Source organism: Arachis ipaensis, chromosome B05 (assembly GCF_000816755.2).
Source record: "Arachis ipaensis cultivar K30076 chromosome B05, Araip1.1, whole genome shotgun sequence".
Lineage (NCBI taxonomy): Eukaryota > Viridiplantae > Streptophyta > Magnoliopsida > Fabales > Fabaceae > Arachis > Arachis ipaensis.
The window spans coordinates 30,194,861-30,216,355 of record NC_029789.2 but is presented as its reverse complement, the minus strand read 5'-3'; the positions used below and the strand labels follow the sequence as shown (position 1 = coordinate 30,216,355).

General features: G+C 38.0%; 2 long non-coding RNA genes across 2 annotated transcripts in view; one reads left to right on the top strand and one right to left on the bottom strand.

The window, feature by feature from the left end:
- The window catches only part of LOC110262795, a 13,922-nt gene extending 9,509 nt beyond the window's left edge, over positions 1-4,413 (bottom strand). Inside the window, exons 1-2 of the long non-coding RNA XR_002347794.1 lie at positions 4,286-4,413; positions 4,124-4,130 (exon numbers count right to left, since the gene is read on the bottom strand). This is a non-coding gene — a long non-coding RNA (uncharacterized LOC110262795). The remainder of the gene's footprint in view (positions 1-4,123; positions 4,131-4,285) is intronic.
- LOC110262796 lies at positions 4,098-21,495 on the top strand. The gene is made up of 3 exons (XR_002347795.1): positions 4,098-4,127; positions 20,260-20,266; positions 21,428-21,495. It is a non-coding gene; the product is annotated as an uncharacterized LOC110262796 (long non-coding RNA).

The following is a 21,495-nucleotide window of genomic DNA, read 5'->3' as shown; positions in this document are numbered from 1 at the left end:
TCAGACAGACCATTATAGAATATATCCAGGATGGTCCATTTTGAAAGCATGTCAGAAGGACACTTTTTGGTCAACTGTTTGTATCTTTCCCAAGCTTCATAGAGGGATTCACCTTCTTTCTGTCTGAAGGTTTGAACATCAGCTCTAAGCTTGCTCAGCTTTTGAGGAGGAAAGTACTTGGCTAAGAAAGCCGTGACCAGCTTATCCCAAGAGTTCAGGCTGTCTTTGGGTTGAGAATTTAACCATAATCTAGCTCTGTCTCTTACAGCAAAGGGGAAAAGCATGAGCCTGTAGACTTCAGGATCTACTCCATTAGTCTTAACAGTATCACATATCTGCAAGAATTCAGTTAAGAACTGAAAAGGATCTTCAGATGGAAGTCCATGAAACTTGCAGTTCTGCTGCATTAGAGAAACTAATTGAGGTTTCAGTTCAAAGTTGTTTGCTCCAATGGCAGGAATGGAGATGCTTCTTCCATGTAAATTGGAGTTAGGTGCAGTAAAGTCACCAAGCATCTTCCTTACATTATTATTATTTTCGGCTGCCATCTTCTCTTCCTGTTCGAAAATTTCTGTAAGGTTATCTCTGGATTGTTGTATTTTAGCTTCTCTTAATTTTCTCTTCAGAGTCCTTTCAGGTTCTGGAACTGCTTCAACAAGAATATTCTTGTCCTTGCTCCTGCTCATATGAAAAATGATTTTTAAAATTTTTATGAAAAACATGAAAATTATGCAATGCATGAAATTTTTAGATCAAAACATGTGATGCATGCAAGAATGCTATGAATATCAAGATGAGCACCAAGAACACTTTGAATGCCAAGATGAACATCATAGACACAATTTTGAAAAATTTTTAATGCAAAGAAAACATGCAAGACACCAAACTTAGAATTCTTTAATGCTTAGGCACTAAGAATTCAAGAATGCATATGATAAACATGAAAAGACACAAAACAAAAAATCATCAAGATCAAACAAGAAGACTTACCAAGAACAACTTGAAGATCATGAAGAACACTATGAATGTATGAAATTTTCGAAAAATGCAAGATGCATATGCAGGTGACACCAAACTTATAATGTGACTCAAGACTCAAACAAGAAACAGAAAAATATTTTTGATTTTTATGATTTTATGATTTTTTTTGTATTTTTTCGAAAATTAATATGAAAAAGAAAAATAAGGATTCCAAAATTTTTAATATGAATTCCAGGAATCTTGCTATGTTAGTCTAAAGCTTCAGTCCAGGAATTAGACATGGCTCACTAGCCAGCCAAGCTTTCAAAGAAAGCTCCAGTCCAAAACACTAGACATGGCCAATGGCCAGCCAAGCTTCAGCATGTAATTCACATATGACATGCCTGACATACTCATTCCCAAAGGAATAGTCATGGCTTTACAGCCAGCCAGGCTTCAACATGCTTCATGAAACACTAGAATTCATTCTTAAAAATTTTGAATAAAAATTTTTTGAAAACATTTTTATTTATTTTTTTTCGAAAACAGATGAGAAAATTTTAGAAATATTTTTGAAAAATTTTTGAAAACAAAACGAAAAGAAAATTACCTAATCTGAGCAACAAGATGAGCCGTCAGTTGTCCAAACTCAAACAATCCCCGGCAACGGCGCCAAAAACTTGGTGCACGAAATTGTGATCTCCAGGCTCAAACAAATACTGGTAATGGCTCCAAAGCTTGGTGCTCTGATCTTAATTCATAATTGTCACAACTTCGATACAACTAACCAGCAAGTGCACTGGGTCGTCCAAGTAATACCTTACGTGAGTAAGGGTCGAATCCCACATCCGCTCATCAATAAAGCATATTCAACTCCCGTCCAACCTTGTCGAAGGACTTCCACCTTTTTGAGAGATTCTTTGTCTTCAAGCTCTTCCTCACCAAATTCATCCAACTTTTCTCCGTCACTCAAATCATAAATACGAGGTTGAGAGGAATCTACCTCAATGTTGCTTTCAATTTCATCGAGAGAAGGCTTGATTCATGTTCATCATCACCAAGGGAACTCGCCTCTTGATCTATTCCATCCAATTCTTCATAGGAAACATGCCTTGGAGGTTGTGCACTACCCTCCTGAACATTACTTTCAAGCTTCTTAGTGGAATACTCTACAATTCTGGATTCCCATGGAGGTTTAGCATCCCCTAAGTCTTCAACCACTTCTTCTTCTTCAATAATTACGGCTTCCTCCAATTGTTCCAATACAAAGTCACATTCCTCATTTTCCACCGGAGTTTCTAATTTTTCCTTCATGCTACGCTCTTCTATTGATTCTCCACATGCAGCCATGGGGGTACTTTGAGTGTCGAAGCGCAGGGAAGCTAAATTATCTACTACCTCGGTCAAGGTAACTATGAACTCTAGTGTCGTCCTTTGCATCTCTCTTTGCTCTTGAAGAAGAACACCAAGAGTGTCATCCATTGGAGATTTGGGTAGATATGAGGGTTCATTGCATGGGAGGAAAGGTTCATAATGGGAGGGTGGTTCATCATGATAAGGATGTGGTGGTTCAACACTCTCCATATTTTCCACTTGTTGCACAACACACTTCAGTCCCGTGTTCTCAAGTTGAGATTTGTTAGCCATGAGAGCTTCGTGTGCTTTTCAGCTTTCCTCTCGCTCCATTTGATAGGTGGTTACTTGAAGTCGATCCATTGCTTCCTTAAAATGATCATGTGGCTCTTGTTTCACTTGGCTAACATAATTAGGATCATATTGTGGTTGAAAGCTCGCATAAATTGAAGGTGGTGTATATTGAGGTAGTGATTCTTGGGAGTAACTGGGTTGGAATTGGGGTTGTTCCATATATGGTTCATTGGGCTCATAGGGTGGTTGGTATGATGGATATGTGTTAGGGTCATATGAAGATGTTTGGTAGTGTGGGACTTGTGAGTATGGTGGAGGGCTATATTGACGAGGGGGTTCATAGGTATATGGTGGGGATTGTTTATTATCACGAAGAGGTCCACCATAACCATTGTCTTGGTATGCATCATGGAATGGTTGTTGCTCATAGTACATTGGAGGAGGTTGTTGCCAAGAGGGTTGATAAATCCTTGTGGCTCCTCCCATCTTTAATTTTCCCATCCTTGATGCAAGCCTTCATTGTAATCTCCACTTCCTACAATATAATTGTAACCAAACTCATAGCCAAAGGGGTGAGAATTCATAGTAATAAGAGCAAATAAAAACAAAAACTAATTCGAAATAATGAAAATAAACTCCTAAAACTAGAGACAACTAACAAAGAAACGAAAAAGGTAAAAATATTCACAATAACCAATAATAAGGCACACATTTGTAATTCCCCGGCAACAGAGCCAAAAATTGACGAGGGAAAAATGTCGGTAAAGATTTCACAAAAATATCGCGTTGCAAGTATAGTTCTAAACCGACAATTAACCTCAATCAATATTTAAATTATTTGTCACAAATGCAAACCCAATAAAATTAACCGAAGTATTTAAATCTCGGGTCATCTCTCAAGGAATTACAGGGAAGTGTATTTATTATTGGTTATGAGAAAGTATATTTTTGGGGTTCTAAAATGTTGAACAAGGAATATAAATGACATAAAATAAACTAATAATTAAATGAGCTCTTAGCAAGAAAAGAGAGTTAGAAGTCGTATCCTCATTATCATTATCAATTGTGATGGTAATTGCCTTTTTCTTTCACTTAGTTAACCTCTAACAATGAAGGAAAGTCAAGTGAGCAAAATCAACTTAAGTTCACAAGTCCTAATCAAAGACTAGATTTAGTGAAACCTAAGCCAACTAGCAATTTTCAATCACTAATCAACAAAAGAATTTTGATAACTTAAGAGTCTCTAATTGATCAATCCAAGTTAAGAACATAAAAATCTAATTTAAAATCCAACCAATCATTTTATCAAACACTTGGAAGGCATAAAATAAAAATAGAGAAAACTAACAAGACATAGCAAAATTTAAGACTAACCAAAGCAAGGAAATAACAACAACAAGGCAATTAAACCATAAGAAACGTGAAACATAAATTGCATTAATGAAAATTGAGAGTAATACATGAACTCATGAACTAAATTAGCAAAATAAAGGAATCAATGAGAGAAGTAGATAACTAAAGTGCTAGAACAAATAAGAGTAGAAGAAACCTAAATTAAAGCAAGGTAGAATTCTGAAATTGAGAAGAAGCAAGACTAAGAACCCTAAAAACCTAGAGAGAGGAGCTAGAAAACTACATCTAAACCTAAAATTATGTGAATGAATGTTGAATGAATCACTCTCCCCTTCCAGCTCCACTATGCAGCCTCTAATCAGTATTTTCGGGCCTGAAACTGGGTCCAAAGCAGCCTAGAAATAGCCCCCAGTATTTTTTGTAAATTGCAGCACATGACGCTCGTCACGCGTACGCGTCATCCACGCGTGTGCGTCGCTTGTCTTCTGCATCAGTCATGCGTACGCGTCGTCCACGCGTGCGCGTCGCTGCCAGCTTCTCAAAACTTCAATTTCCTGTGTTCCTTCCACTTTTGCATGCTTCTTATCCATCCTCTAAACCATTTATGCCCTATAAAACTTGAAAACACTTAACACACATCACGGCATCGAATGCTAATAAGAGAGAATTAAAATTAACAAATTTAAGGCCAAAGAAGCATGTTTTCAATCAAAGCACAAAATTAGGAAGGAAAATGTAAAACATGTGAATTTAATGAATAAGTGTGAGAATAATGGATAAAATCCACTAAATTAAGCATAAGATAAACCCTAAAAATGGGATTTATCAATCTCCCCATACTTAAACATTAGCATGTCGTCATGCTAAGTTCAAGAGAAGCTATAAAGCAGTGACGGGAAATGGTAGAATTTATTAAATGCAACCTATCTATATGAATGCAACTATATGCAAAATGCTTTTACCTACTTGGTTAAAAGTAAATCAAATCTTCCAAGAACAAATATGAACGGGATTCCACTAATTCAAATCATAAAATGAAATACAAATAAACTTGCAAAAGAAGATAGCTTATGAGAGCCGGGAACAAAGAATCGAGCATCGAACCCTCACTGGAAGTGTATACACTCTAATCACTCAAGTGTTTGAGGTTCAATTCTCTCGGTTCTCTACTAATCTTGCTTTCTAAGGTTTGCTCTTCTTCTACCAGTCAACAAAAATTTAATGCATAAATACACACATCAAGAGGTCTTTTAAGGGTTGTAATGGGGTTAGGGTCAAGATAGGATTGTATTTGGTCAAGTGGACTAAAATTCGAATCCTTGATTAACCTAAACTTTCCACCTAACCTAAGACAATCTATGTATTCAAAATACAAAACCGAACTACCCATTAACTATGTTTTCCACATATTCATGCATCTGAAATTTGAGTACAATACATATGCATTGCTATCACCATTTACTTTGGGGCATTTTGTCCCCTTTTATTATTTGCTCTTTTTTTCTTTTCTTTTTATTATTTTTTTCTTTTCTTTTGTTTTTCTCAATGCATATGAGTAAGGTATTGAATGCATAAACATGTCCTCAACATTCTTTTCACATTTGTACAAAAAGTATAACATACCCAATTCCCAAACCAAATATTTCCAAACCCAATTTCCCCACACTTAATTCATGAGCACTCTCACTAATCTAAGCTAACCAAGGATTCAAATTAAGGACATTATTATTTTTTTCTTAGAGTTAATGATTTGCTAAAGTAAAGAACAAAAGGGGTGAAATAGGCTCAACATTGGTTTGCAAAGGATAATGAAAGGGTATGTAAGCTCAGTGAAACAAAGGCCTCAATCACACAAATGCATGCATACATCAAACAATGGAATATAGAATCAAGCAAGACAAAGATCACAATTTTAGAGAGAATAACACACACTAAAACAGAATATTGGTTGATAAAATGCAACCAATCAAATAGGCTAAAAAATCTCACTGGTTTTGTGTGTTCGAGCTCTAAACCATGTTCTAAAATAAATTTCTTCAAGTAAGTTCAATAAAAGTTTTAATTCAAATTAGTAAAATGTTATAGAATAGTTTCTTGGAAGAGAAATTCTTCACTTCAACCAAGTAAGACATAAAACTACACATGCAATCTATTATGCAGTGCAACAACTAACTAACAAAGAAAATTAAACATTGGTGTTGGAAAGAAAGTAACTAACCTACGGAAGTCGGTATCGACCTCCTCACACTTAAAGATTGCACTGTCCTTGGTGCATGCAAAGATGTGCAATTGGACGGGCTGCTACAACTGCGGAGTTCCTTCAAAAGCTTATGCAAAGTGACTTGGTGTTCGCCCCATTTAGAAGTTTTCTGTTTCCCTTCTTGATGGCCATCCTGAAAGAAGAGAAAAAGGAAGAAGAGTAACCCACAAACAAAGATATGTAAACAAATAAAATATGGGTGGGCTAATGCCAAATAATAATGAAGTTCTCAACTACATGGTAGCTACAACATGCAAGTGAGAAAGCAATATAGGCGAATGGCATATCAATAGTGCAAGAATTGTAATAATGAGGGAGAGAGAGTGGGTCATGAAAGACAATATAAGGTCATATCAATGCGCAAGAAATACAAATGTCATAAAAGATTAGTATTGACCTATAAATAATATCACTCAACAATAGAAAATAAGTCACTAAGCGCCAAAATAATGGAAGAAAAATTCAACAAGTGATTAAGAAAATGCAACGCCAATGGAAAAATAGTAACTTAGAAAAGAAAATAAAAACATGCACAAAATTAAAATGCCATGAATGAAGGTATGCAAATGTAAGAAGTAAAAGAGAATGAAGGAGAATAAGGATGAGAAGGGAGGAGAAGAAAGTGAGAAAGGAAGAGGAAAGAATAAGAAAGGAGAGAAGAAAGAAAAAGAATGGAAAATAGCAAGCGTACGCGTGGGTTGCAGAACGAGGATATGACGCGTACGCATCGGTCACGCGTACGTGTTGGTGTGAATTATGCTCTCGCACAATACTCGCACAGTGGCAGTGCAACTCTCTGTTTGCTGTACCAGAGGTGGCATGCAAAAATGACGCGTACGCGTCGCCCCCGCTCACGCGTGGAATGCCAGAAACGCAGATGACGCGTACGCGTTAGCGACGCGCGCACGTGGGTTGGGGAGTGTGACGATTGCCCCCAATATATTGCCTTTAGTGAGGTCATGTGCAGCTTATCACACGTACACATGGGTCACGCGTACGCGTCTGACGATCGGATTTTCTGGTTAGTAAAGACATTTTATAAAATTAATCGCATTATAAGTATAGCTTCTAAACCAACAGAGAATCCTTTCATACAAAAGTTTGGTTGTCACAGGTAACAAAACCCAATAAAATTGATAACCGAAGTATTTAAACCTCGGGTCGTCTCTCAAGGAATTGCAGGGAAGTATGATTTATTATTGGTTATGGAAAAAGTATATTTTGTTTTGGGTTTTTAAAATAAGGAACAAGTAATTTAAATGACAAGAAAAATAAATTGATAATTAGAAAATCTCTTGGCAAGGTATGAGAATTGGAAATCCTATCCTAGTTATCCTTAACAGGTGTGATGAGAATTGGATTTTGCTCCCACTTAGTTAAGCCTTACTAAATAAAGGAAAGTCAAGTGGACTAATTAACTTGATTCCTCAAGTCCTAGTCAACTCCTATGGAAAGACTAGCTTTAGAGGGATCCAAATCAATCAGCAATCCCAATTTCCAATCAACTGCTGAGTTTGATAACTCAAGTGTCACCAATTACTCAACCAAATCCAAAAGGGAAGAAAATCTACTCGAATGAAAATAATTTGGATTAGTTAGAAGCATCAATAACATAAATTAAAGAAAGCAATCATAAATCTGAAATACCTCAATATGTCTTAATTAAGAAAATCAATCCTATCATGGAGTTCATAAACCAAATTGAAAAGATAAATAACAATTAAAGTAATAGAATAAATAAAAATAGAAAATAAATTAAAGGAACATTGAACCTGTGATTGAAGAGAAGTAGCATAATCATAATAGAAATCCTAAATCCTAATCCTAATCCTAAATCCTAAGAGAGAGGAGAGAGCCTCTCTCTAAAAGCAACATCTAAACCTAAAATTATGAATATGAATGTTCTCTATTTTGTTGTTTTTATGAATGGATGCATTTCCCACTTTATAGCCTCTAATCTGTGTTTTCTGGGCCAAAAATTGGGTAAAAAATAGCCCAGAAATCGCTGGTTGCGAAATCAGCCACGCTGATTTTTCGTCACTGCGATGCGTCCGCGTGAATCACGCATTCGTGTCACTTATCGTCAGGGTAATTATGAAATATTATAAATAATTTCGAAGCCCCGGATGTTAGCTTTCTAATGCAACTGAAACCGCATCATTTGGATCTCTGTAGCTCAAGTTATGACCGTTTGAGTGCGAAGAGGTCAGGCTGGACAGCTTAGCAGTTCCTTCAACTTCTTGTATTCCTTCCACTTTTGGATGCTTCCTTTCCATCCTCTAAGCCATTCCTGCCCTATAATCTCTGAAATCACTTAACACACATATCAAGACATCGAATGGTAATAAGAGAGGATTAATATTAGCAAAAAAAGGCCAAAGAAGCATGTTTTCAATCATGGCACAAAATCAGGAAGAAAATGTATAACATGCGATTTCTATGAATAAGTGTGAGAATAGTGGATAAAATCTACTCAATTAAGCACAGGATAAACCCTAAAAATGGGGTTTATCAGTGTGCACCTGGCACCCCACCCGCATGGTTCCAGTGCAACTCTCTGTTCATTATACCAGAGATTGTAGCGTCGTATGTGACGCGTGTGCGTGGGCCACGCGCACGCTTTTGACACTTTTTTTTAAAACTTGAGAAATAACAGGCTACCAAAGCAATGCCAAACATGATCAAGCAAGTGAAACCACAACTTCAACGAAATAAACCTAACTAAAATTGGAAATTCAACTTCTTACTAGCATAAATAAAAGAGGAAATAGGAAGAATTTACCATGGTGGGGTGTCTCCCACCTAGCACTTTTAGTTAAAGTCCTTAAGTTGGACATTTGGTGAACTCCTTGTCATGGTGGCTTGTGCTTGAACTCATCTTGAAACTTCCACCAACGCTTGGACTTCTAATAAGCTCCAATATTTCCAAGTGAATTTACCAAGCCTTGGTGAAGTTCTTCACAAGTTTTGAGCTCCCAAAGTTGATCCTCTTGTATGTCGGGATCCCAAATTTTGTTTCTACACCCGTCTTTAAGTGGATCAGCATTGTTCCAACCGGGTGGCAAGCAATTCGAATTCTCAATGAGGTACCAAACTCTTCTCTTAGACCCAACCAAGTGATCACCGGTCTAACCCTTGCATTTAGCTCTTGAAATTTCAACCTTGTGAGTCTTGATTTGCAACTCCAACCACTAAACATCCTTCTCTTATGCTTCATTCTACAAAGCCTCCTAAGTTGGCCATCTGTTTCAAGAATACCAAACTCAAGTGGGACAGAAAAGCTAATAGAGATAAGTTTTACCCACTCAAATAAAGGAGTAGATGGCAACCTAGGTAGAGAAGTCTCCAATGATCTTGACAAAGCATATTCAACTCCCATCCAACCTTGTCAAAGGACTTCCATCTTTTTGAGAGATTCTTCACCTTCAAGCTCTTCCTCACCGGATTCATCCAACTCTTCCCCGTCACTCAAATCATAAATATGAGGTTGAGAGGAATCTACCTCGATATTGCTTTCAATTTCATCGGGAGAAGGCTCTTCTAACTCACTTGTGGATGCAAATTCATTACTGTGATGGCTTGATGCATGTTCATCATCACCAAGGGAACTCGCCTCTTGATCTATTCCATCCAATTCTTCATAGGAAACATGCCTTGAAGGTTGTGCACTACCCTCCTAAACATTACTTTCAAGCTTCTTGGAGGATGATAAACCCATATTTTATGATATATTTTGTGCTTAATTTGAGTGATTTATTCAATTCTTCACCCACTTATTCATATTAATTGCATGGTTTTACTTTCCCTTCCTTATTATGTGATGTATGTGAAAAACATGTTTCCTATGCTTTAAAATTAATTATTTTAATTACCTTTATTTCCATTCGATGCCGTGATTAGTGTGTTGAGTAGTTTCAGATCTTCTAAGGCAGGAATGACTCAAAGGATGGAAAGAAAACATACAAAAATGGAAGAAAAGCACAAAACAGAGTTTTTGGAGAAACTGGCATCCACGCAATCGCATGGGCGACGCGGACGCATGCCAAGCGCGAATCGATAGCGACGCGGCCGCATGACTGACGCGATCGCGCGCCTTAAGTAAAACACATATGACGCGGCCGCATGATTGACGCGACCGCGTGACCCACGCGGACACATGACAGAGGCCACGCACCAGAAATTGCAGAAAACGCTCCCAGCAAATTCTGAAGCCCTTTTTGGCCCAAATCCAAGTCTAGAAGGCATATACCAGAGGTTATGAAGTGAGGGAATGCATCCATTCAGATAGAGCTCGCCAATTTAGTTACTTCTCATGATTTAGGTTAGTCTTGAGAGAGGTTCTCTCCTCTCTTTCTTAGGATTTAGGACTTCTCTTAGTTTTAGGAGTGACTCTCAATCCCAGGTTTAATGTTCCTTTATTTTAAGCTTCCCTTTCACTTTTATTCATTCCATTACTTTAGTTGATTATTTACTTTGCCATTTAATTTATGAATTCTTCTATGTTCCAGATTATTTGAATTAATGTTATTTGAGGTATTTCAGTTTAATATTGCTTTCTTTTATTTATGCTATTATTGCTTTTACTCTGAAGACATCTTTATTCCAATAGATTTACTTTTCCCCTTTTGGTCTTGCTTAAGAAATCAGTAACTCAGGAGTTATCTTAGCTCAATATAATTGATAACTGTTATCTTTGCTAATTGAACTGAACTTCAATAATCCCAACCTTTTCTTAGGAAATAAATAGGATTCGAAGATCAAGCTAATTAGTCCCTTGACTTTCCTTTGCTTTAGTAAAGGTTAAATAAGTGGAATTAAGATTCAATCTTCTTTATTATTAAGAAGGGTAACCAATCTGGACTTCCAATTTCTCATCCCTTGCCAAAGGTTTATTTTACAGTTATTTATTTATTTTAATTGCTATTTAAATTATTTGTCACATTGCTCCTCATTCTTGAAACCCCGAATTTACAATCTCCATAACCAATAATAAGAACATACTTCCCTGCAGTTCCTTGAGAAGACGACCCGAGGTTTGAATACTTCGGTTATCAATTTTTTAGGGGTTTGTTACTTATGACAATCAAACATTTGTACGAAGGGATTTCTGTCGGTTTAGAGACTATATCTACAACGCGACTGTTTTTATGAAATTCTTTACTGGCAAAAATCTAAACGTCAAAATGGCGCCGTTGCCGGGGAGCTGTTAACGTGTGCCTTATTATTGGTTATTGTAAATATTTTTCTTTTACTTGTTTATTTATTTCTGTTTTTCCTTTTTAATTTTATTTGCTACTATGAACTCTCACCCTTCTCGCTTTGAGTTTGGTTCTAACTTTGTTGAAGGAAATAAAAGTTACAGCAGGAATATGCATCAAGGTCAGACCAATCAAGGATGGATGGAGCCAAGAGGATCTAATCAACCCTTTAGGCAGCAACACCTTATTTATTTCTGTTTTTCCTTTTTAATTTTATTTGCTACTATGAACTCTCACCCTTCTCGCTTTGAGTTTGGTTCTAACTTTGTTGAAGGAAATAGAAGTTACAGCAGGAATATGCATCAAGGTCAAACCAATCAAGGATGGATGGAGCCAAGGGGATCTAATCAACCCTTTAGGCAACAACACCCTCCAAGATATCATGGACAACGACCATTCTACAATGCATACCCAGCTGACAGATATGGTGGACAACCTTGTAACTACCAACAAGCCCCACCCCGTGCCTATAGACCATCCTCTCAACATAACCTCGAACCACCACACTCACAAGCTTCTCTTCACCATTCGCCACCACTTGATCCCTATTTACCCCAGTACCAATCCAATCACTCCCAAGCACCACCACTTTCCTATGTTTCATGTCCAAATCCATCACCCTAAGGATCAGAGGTTCGCCTCAAGGAAACAGTAAATAAGCTTCAAACAACCATTCGACAATTGGAGCAAGCAGTAATTCAATTAGCTTCTAGACGTTCGAACATTCAAGGATCAACCACAGCCCCGTGTGGACAATCTAACGAAGAGCGTAGCATGAAGGAAATACTAGAAACTCCTGTGGACAAGACAGAGAATGAATTCGTACTAGAACAAGTAGAAGAAGCTGTCATTACACAAGAAGAAGAGTTGGTTGAAGATCTAGGAGACGCTAAACCTCCATGGGAATTCAGAGCTGAGGAGAACTCCGTCAAGGACGTTATAGTTGATGCTAAGGAGGACAGTACACAATCCCCAAGGCAAGTTGTTTATGAAGAACTAGACGGAATAACCCAGGACAAATTCCCTTGATGATGATAGTCACAAGTCAAGTTCTCTTAGTGATGAACTTGCATCCGCAAGTGAATTCTCTGAGATCGAAGAATCTTCCCCGAATGAATACGAAGATGATGCAGAGGTAGATTTCTCTCAACCTCCAATCTATGATTCGAGTGATGAGGAAGACACAGAAGATTTTGACCAGGACACAGATGCATTTGAAGAACCTTGCAAAGAAGTGGAGGAATTCATAGATGAGCACAAGGGAGTAGAACTTACAGAACCACCGGAAACACCTTCCCCAAGGCCATTACCACCCAATACAAGCTTCAAGTGGGTACAATTCTTAACCTTTAACTTTACTTTTTCACTTGACTACGGTTTGCTTGAAACAGATGGCCAGCTTAGAGCTCTCTGCGGCTTTAAGAGTAAGAGGGAATGAGCTCGTGCTCAGAGCTGGTGCACAAGGTTCAATAAGGTTCCACGCTCCAACTTGAAGTGCACGGATTGGTATCATGTTCAATTGAATGGATCTCGGAAAACGTTTGGTCACTATGGTGAGAATTTACTTTCTAAACCGCTCGGATGGAAAAATATAGATCAAGACGGAGGCAGATTTAAAAGCAAAGTTTGGGATCCTGGAATCTATTCTGACATTCGTCATTCCGGGAGCCTAAAAATTTGTTTGAAGCTGCTCAGGAGCTTTACATGCCTAGTTTGGGACCCCGGAGGCTATTGGCATTCCAAGCATTGGTGGAGATTTTTGGATGAATTTAAACATAAGCCGCCATAACAGGAAGCCCCTCCAATGTCCAACTTAAGGACTTTAACTAAAAGTGCTAGGTGGGAGACAACCCACCATGGTATGATCGTTCATTTTTTTTCAATTTCTATTTTGTTTTATTTGTTTTAAAACTTTATTTTATTTTATAATATTGAACCTGGAATTTTGCATCGCATTCATATTAATCATTGCATTCTGCATACTGCATAAAAAAAGAAAAAAAGGGTGCGCGACGCGACCGCATCACTCATGCAATCGCATCATATTGCGAAAAACACTACCCACGCGACCCCGTCATCCATGCGGCCGCATGACCTGGAGATCGGCGTAAAGATCCAACGTCCAGAAAGTTAGGCTGGAATCGTGCGGCCATTGTGCGTTTCGCACAAATGACCCACGCGATCGCATGCCCCATGCGATCACGTCCCTTGCACACAACCAATCCCACGCAACCGCGTGAGCGACGCAATCGCGTCGTATGGATTGCACGAACACCCCAAGGGAGACAGATAGTTACGCTGAAACGACGCTGGATTCATGCGTTTAGCATAAATCCCAGCGACGCGATCGCATGCCCCAGGCGATCGCGTCGTTCACTCTTTTAGCCATTACATGTGATCGCGTCACCCGCGCGATCGCGTCACCCCCCATTTTGCTCAAGCCACACGACCGCGTGCCCCACGCGGCCGCGTGGATTCAAATTTATAACCCCCAAACCACGCGAACCCTATCAGTCGTGCCCCCCGAAACCCTCTTCTCCCTCTCTTCTCCTTTTCTCAAATTTGCAATTCTGCTGTTGCTGTGATGTTTGTTCATATGCTGTGATTTCTTATTTCATGCTGCTCTTTACACTATATTTTCATGTTTATATTCCTTATATGTAATTGCAAGCTTCAATTTTAATTCATATGAACTATTTGATTGCTGTTTATTTTCCGGGACAATCCAATTTTAGCCGGAATGCTGCCCAAATTACTGTAAAATATTTTCATTCATGTTTTGGTTTTGGCATTTTGAAATCTGCTTTCCTCTGCTTTACCCAAACCCATTCATGAATGCCAGGCACGCATTCTTATTCTCTTTGATTTCCTGGTTCATATATTGCATTTTTGATGTTTGATTCCAATTTTTGCTTTCTCTATATCTATTTGACTCAGCATCAACATGTTTTCCTTGTTTGGTTATGAGTTACTTATAGTCCCTACCTATGATTCCTTGTTACTTGGAATATTTTCATTATGCCACTTACTTTAAACCACTTTTCACTAACTCCCTAATTTTAACTTTCTAAACACTTTTTCAATTCTAACCAACCTTTCAAACTTCTCCTCTGCTTTTCTTTCACTTTCTTTTAACCCTCTAACCATGGCATAATGATAATTTTTCTATTTAACATGAATTCAATTACATTTTGGATTGTGCATTCTTCCTTTCAAACTTTTAACTCCTATATAATCCTTAATGCACATTTACTTAACTCATTTACCTCATTCTAATTCTCCTTTGCCACTTTGTGTTTCTTTTGACTATTTGCCTATTTGTTTTCCTATTTTTATTATATCCTGGTTCTCTGTTTTTTAGGATGTCGGATTCCCAGAGAAAGGGAAAAGGAAAGGCTACCACTGGCAAACGTAAAAGAGAAGAATCATCTATGTCTATCATAGATCTCATGCATGATGCCTCCTGGCGGGAGAAAAACTTCACCCCGCAGGAGAAGGCCGACCAGCTGCTCCCTGCTAATGACCCAGTAAAGTTTGCAAATCGATACTGTGAGCTGAAGTATCCGGTATTCGCAAACTCCAGGAACCTATACCTGGAAAGGACCTTGAAGATCCCAGGAGAACTCCAGCAATACACCTCTGATCAGATCAAACAAAGAGGCTGGTTCTTGCTGGAGAGACCCCTGACTGAGGTCAATGCATCTTGGGTTAGAGAATTCTACTGCAATTACTTCAAGACCTCCCTAGATGCCGTGAACCTCAGAGGAAAGCAGATTCTAGTTACTGAAGAGGCAATAGAAGAGGTTCTGAAGCTTCTGCCTAAATTTGATCAGCCAGATGGTTATCAGAAAGCTGAGAAGATATGCGCTTTCTAAAGTTTGATTGGGATGCAGTCAAGGCCCGAATAGCCCTTGACCCGACCGTTCCTTGGATTATGGATCAGAACACCACCATGCCCAAGGGAATCAAGCGGGCATACTTGAATGATGAGGCTCGGCTGTGGCATCAGATACTTAGCAACTTCATTATGCCGAGTACTCACGAGACCGATATACCTGCCGCTATGATCACCCTACTATGGTGTGTGATGGAGGGTAAGGACCTGTACCTGCCACGCTTTATCCGGTTCTACATGGCCAGGGTCAACGTCCGAGGCACTCTTCCCTTTCCCTATTTGGTTACACAGCTGGGCCGTCGAGCTGATGTGCCTTGGGAGGATGCTGATGAGAGGCCACCTGCTGCAGAATGCAAGAAGATTATCCCGCACATCAGGAACTTTCTGGCCTTTGGCTACAGACCTCCAGTCCTCGCTGCTCCTGGTGATACTGCCACACCATCTGCCGGCCCCTCTTCCTCTACAGCTACACCTGCCACCACCACTGCACCTCCACCTGCCCCAGAGCCCATCTATCATCTAGTGCACCGAGTGTTTCGACGGCTTGACCAGATGGAGCGTCTGATGATACGATCTGGCGACATCCTCTCCGAGCCCGACACACCATCCGAGGCATCTGAGGAGGAGGCGGATGCGCCCGAGGCAGAGATCCACCCACAGCAGGAGGCAGAGCAGGCAGGCACCCAGCAGGCAGCACACCATCAGGAGGCTCCGCCCCAGATCCAAGCTGTAGACCCTGAGATCCCTCTTCAGACAGCCCCTCCTCTACAGCAGCCGGATGCTCAGATCACCACCACAGAGACCCCAGCTACCCACCCTTCCAGTGATGACACTCCTTCACACCCTGCTTGAGTGAGCATCGGGGACGATGCTACATTTTAAGTGTGGGGAGGTCGCCATCTCTGGCATTTTTTGGTGAACCACTACATACTCTTTTTATTTATTTTGATATTTTTCTGTATTTTTCTTTTTATTTCTATTTTGCAGTACTTATACATTGATATTTTCATGTATTTTTACTCTATTTCTGCATTTTGCATTTTTAGTTCATTAGCCACTTAGTTGCAATTCTAACTTACTAGTTATAGAAATTGTGGATTGATTAGTATAGTTTACCCTTTTTAGCATAAGATAACTCGGAATAGATTGAAAAGAAAAAGGAAGTAAACTAGAGACTTTAACAGAATCAAAACAACCCACACCTTGTATATATAGCATTACATGTTAGTTAACAACACTTCATCAAGAAGAAACACTAGAACTTTAAAGCCATTCAATATAAGTTTTACATTGAGAATAATGGGAATTTTTAACTAAACCTGCATGACATACAAAAGTGATAAATGATTTTTGAGCTAGAGAACACATAGCCTGTGAGTTTTGAGCTTAATTATATGGTTACATTCAAACCATAATTTTTATTCCTGTGTGTTCCGCCCTTCTTTTATATTCTGGTGTTCTTTACTTTGTTTTAATCTATATGTCCGATTATAGAATGTAGATACATAACAAGAGAGTGATTGAGGCCATTATTTGATTTTAGCTCACTTAATCCCAAAATAGCCTACCTTTTACATCACCCTTGTTAGCCCCCTTGAGCCTTTAAATCCCCTTTTATTCTATTAGCCACATTACTAGCCTTAAGCAGAAAAACAAAATAAAATCCCAAGTTGAATCCTTGGTTAGCTTAAGATAGAAAATTATGTATAGTTTAAATGCGGGAAAACCTATTGGGAACATGGATAATAAAAACAAAAGGGTAGAATATTGAAAAAGAATAAAGATGTTTCAAAATAAGAATTTTTGGGAAACATGCTCATGTGAAAGAAATTAAATCACCATGTGCATTAAAAAAAAAATTTATTATTTTTTTAAGGGGACACAAAAAGAATTCCCCAATTATGAAATAAAGCAATGCACATGGGATAAAAATAAATATTGAGATATGAGCATGTAAAATCAAAAGTGAGAAAATATGGAAAATAGGTAAAGAAGCTTTGATTTAGAAAGTATGTATGTTAGGTGAGATCTTAGTCTAATTAAGGATTCACTTATTAGCTCACTTAGCCTTATACATATACCCTTACCTTTACCTTGGCCCCATTACAACCTTACTTAAGACCTCATGATTTTTGGTATGACTATATTCTATGATTGTTGATTGGTTAGATGAAGAACAAAGTTATAGAAAGTAAGAATAAAAAGAAGAATAGAGTGATTAACCCAATAAACACTGAGTGATTAGAGAGTAAACACAAAATCCAGTGAGGGTTCAATAGCTCATTAACATTTATCTCTGTTTAAATTGTTAATTGTCTTGCAAGTTTTTAAAATGTTTCTCTCTCCCATCTCAATTGTAAAGGCACTTTATCACTATCTAAAGTTTGGCTATATATATATATATATACATGACTCCTTGAAAATGTGAATTAATTTAACTACATGCAAGCTTTATATTCAAGTAAATAAAAATTAGAATTGCATGATGCATTATTAATCTAGGTAGTTGCATTTAGATTAGATTGCATTGCATGACATTCCACCACTTTAACCTTACTTTTTACCTTGGATTTAGCATGAGGACATGCTATTGTTTAAGTGTGGGGAGGTTGATAAACCCATATTTTATGATATATTTTGTGCTTAATTTGAGTGATTTATTCAATCCTTCACCCACTTATTCATATTAATTGCATGGTTTTACTTTTCCTTCCTTATTATGTGATGTATGTGAAAAACATGTTTCCTATGCTTTAAAATTAATTATTTTAATTACCTTTATTTCCATTTGATGCCGTGATTAGTGTGTTGAGTAGTTTCAGATATTCTAAGGCAGGAATGACTCAAAGGATGGAAAGGAAACATACAAAAATGGAAGGAAAGCACAAAACGGAATTTTTGGAGAAACTGGCATCCACGCAATCGCATGGGCGACGCGGACGCATGCCAAGCGCGAATCGATAGCGACGCGGCCGCATGACTGACGCGACCGTGCTCCTTAAGTAAAACACATATGACGCGGCCGCATGATTGACGCAACCGCGTGACAAGAAAAGCTCCGAATGACGCGACCGCGTGACCCACGTGGACGCATGACAGAGGCCACGCACCAGAAATTGCAGAAAACGCTCCCAGCGAATTCTGAAGCCCTTTTTGGCCCAAATCCAAGTCCAGAAGGCATAGACCAGAGGTTATGAAGTGAGGGAATGCATCCATTCAGAGAGAGCTCGCCAATTTAGTTACTTCTCATGATTTAGGTTAGTCTTGAGAGAGGTTCTCTCCTCTCTTTCTTAGGATTTAGGACTTCTCTTAGTTTTAGGAGTGACTCTCAATCCCAGGTTTAATGTTCCTTTATTTTAAGCTTCCCTTTCACTTTTATTCATTCCATTACTTTAGTTGATTATTTACTTTGCCATTTAATTTATGAATTCTTCTATGTTCCAGATTATTTGAATTAATGTTATTTGAGGTATTTCAGTTTAATATTGCTTTCTTTTATCTATGCTATTATTGCTTTTACTCTGAAGACATCTTTATTCCAATAGATTTACTTTTTTTCTTTTGGTCTTGGTTAAGAAATTAGTAACTCAGGAGTTATCTTAGCTCAATATAATTGATAACTGTTATCTTTTCTAATTGAACTGAACTTCAATAATCCCAACCTTTTCTTAGGAAATAAATAGGATTCGAAGATCAAGCTAATTAGTCCCTTGACTTTCCTTTGCTTTAGTAAAGGTTAACTAAGTGGAATTAAGATTCAATCTTCTTTATTATTGAGAAGGGTAACCAATATGGACTTCCAATTTCTCATCCCTTGCCAAAGGTTTATTTTACAGTTATTTATTTATTTTAATTGCTATTTAAATTATTTGTCACATTGCTCCTCATTCTTGAAACCCCGAATTTACAATCTCCATAACCAATAATAAGAACATACTTCCCTGCAGTTCCTTGAGAAGACGACCCGAGGTTTGAATACTTCGGTTATCAATTTTTTAGGGGTTTGTTACTTGTGACAACCAAACGTTTGTACGAAGGGATTTCTGTCAATTTAGAGACTATATCTACAACGCGACTGTTTTTATGAAATTCTTTATTGGCAAACATCCAAACATCAGAGGAATACTCTACAACTCTAGATTCCCATGGAGGTTCAGCATCTCCTAAGTCTTCAACCACTTCTTCCTCTTCAACAATTACGGCTTCCTCCAATTATTCCAATACAAAGTCACATTCCTCATTTTCCACCGAAATTTCTAATTTTTCCTTCATGCTACGCTCTTTTATTGATTCTCCACAAGCGGCCATGGGGGTACTTTGAGTGTCGAAGCGCAGGGAAGCTAAATTATCTACTACCTCGGTCAAGGTAGCTATGAACTCTAGTGTCATCCTTTGTATCTCTCTTTGCTCTTGAAGAAGAACACCAAGCGTGTCATCCATTGGAGATTCGGGTGGATATGAGGGTTCATTGCTTGGGAGGAAAGGTTCATAATGGGAGGGTGGTTCATCATGATAAGGATGTGGCGGTTCAACACTCTCCATATTTTCCACTTGTTGCACAACATACTTCAGTCCCTTGTTCTCAAGTTGATATTTGTTAGCCATAAGAGCTTCGTGTGCTTTTTGGCTTTCCTCTCGCTCTATTTGATGGATGGTTGCTTGAAGTCGATCCATGGCTTCCTTAACATGATCTTGTGGCTCTTGTTCCGCTTGGCTAACATAATTAGGATCATATTATAGTTGAAAGCTCACATAAATTAGAGGTGGTGTATATTGAGGTGGTAGTTCTTGGGAGTAACTGGGTTAGAATTGGGGTGGTTCCATGTATGGTTCATTGGGCTCATAGGGTGGTTGGTATGATGGATATGGGTTAGGGTCATATGAAGATGTTTGGTAGTGTGGCGCTTGTGAGTATGGTGGAAGGCTATCTTGACGAGGGGTTCATAGATATATGGTGGGGGTTGTTGATTGTCACGAATAGGTCCACAATAACCATTGTCTTGGTATGCATTATGGAATGGTTGTTGCTCATAGTACATTGGAGGAGGTTATTGCCAAGAGGGTTGATCAAATTCTGGTGGCTCCTTCCATCTTTGATTTTTTTCATCCTTGATGCAAGCCTTCATTGTAATCTCCACTTCCTACAACATAATTGTAACCAAACTCATAGCCAAAGGGGTGAGAATTCATAGTAACAAGAGAAAATAAAAACAAAAACTAATACAAAATAATGAAAATAAACTCCTAAAACTAGAGACAACTAAAAAAGAAACAAAAAAGGTAAAAATATTCACAATATTCACAATAACCAATAATAAGGAACACATTTGCAATTCCCCGGCAACGGCGCTAAAAATTGACGGGAAAAAAATGTCGGAAAAGATTTCATAAAAATATCGCGTTGCAAGTATAGTTCTAAACTGATAATTAACCTCAATCAATATTTAAATTGTTTGTCACAAATACAAAACCAATAAAATTAACCGAAGTATTTAAACCTCGGGTCGTCTCTCAAGGAATTGCAGAGAAGTGTATTTATTATTGGTTTTGAGAATGTATATTTTTGGGGTTTTTAAATGTTGACCAAGGAATGTAAATGACAAGAAAATAAACTAATAACTAAATGAGCTCTTAGCAAGGAAAGAGAGTTAGAAGTCCTATCCTCATTATCATTATCAATTGTGATGGTAATTGTCTTTTGCTTTCACTTAGTTAACCTCTAACAATGAAGGAAAGTCAAGTGAGCAAAATCAACTTAAGTTCACAAGTCCTAATTAAAGACTAGATTTAGTGAAACCAAGCCAAATAGCAATTTTCAATCACCAATCAACAAAAGAATTTTGATAACTTAAGAGTCTCTAATTGATCAATCCAAGTTAAGAACATAAAAATATAATTTAAAATCCAAGCAAGCATTTTATCAAACACTTGGAAGGCATAAAATAAAAACAGAGAAAACTAACAAGACATAGCAAAATCTAAGACTAACCAAAGCAAGGAAATAACAATAACAAGGCAATTGAACCATAAGAAACATGAAACCTAAATTACTAGAACAAATAAGAGTAGAAGAAACCTAAATTAAAGCAAGGTAGAATTCTGAGATTGAGAAGAAACAAGAC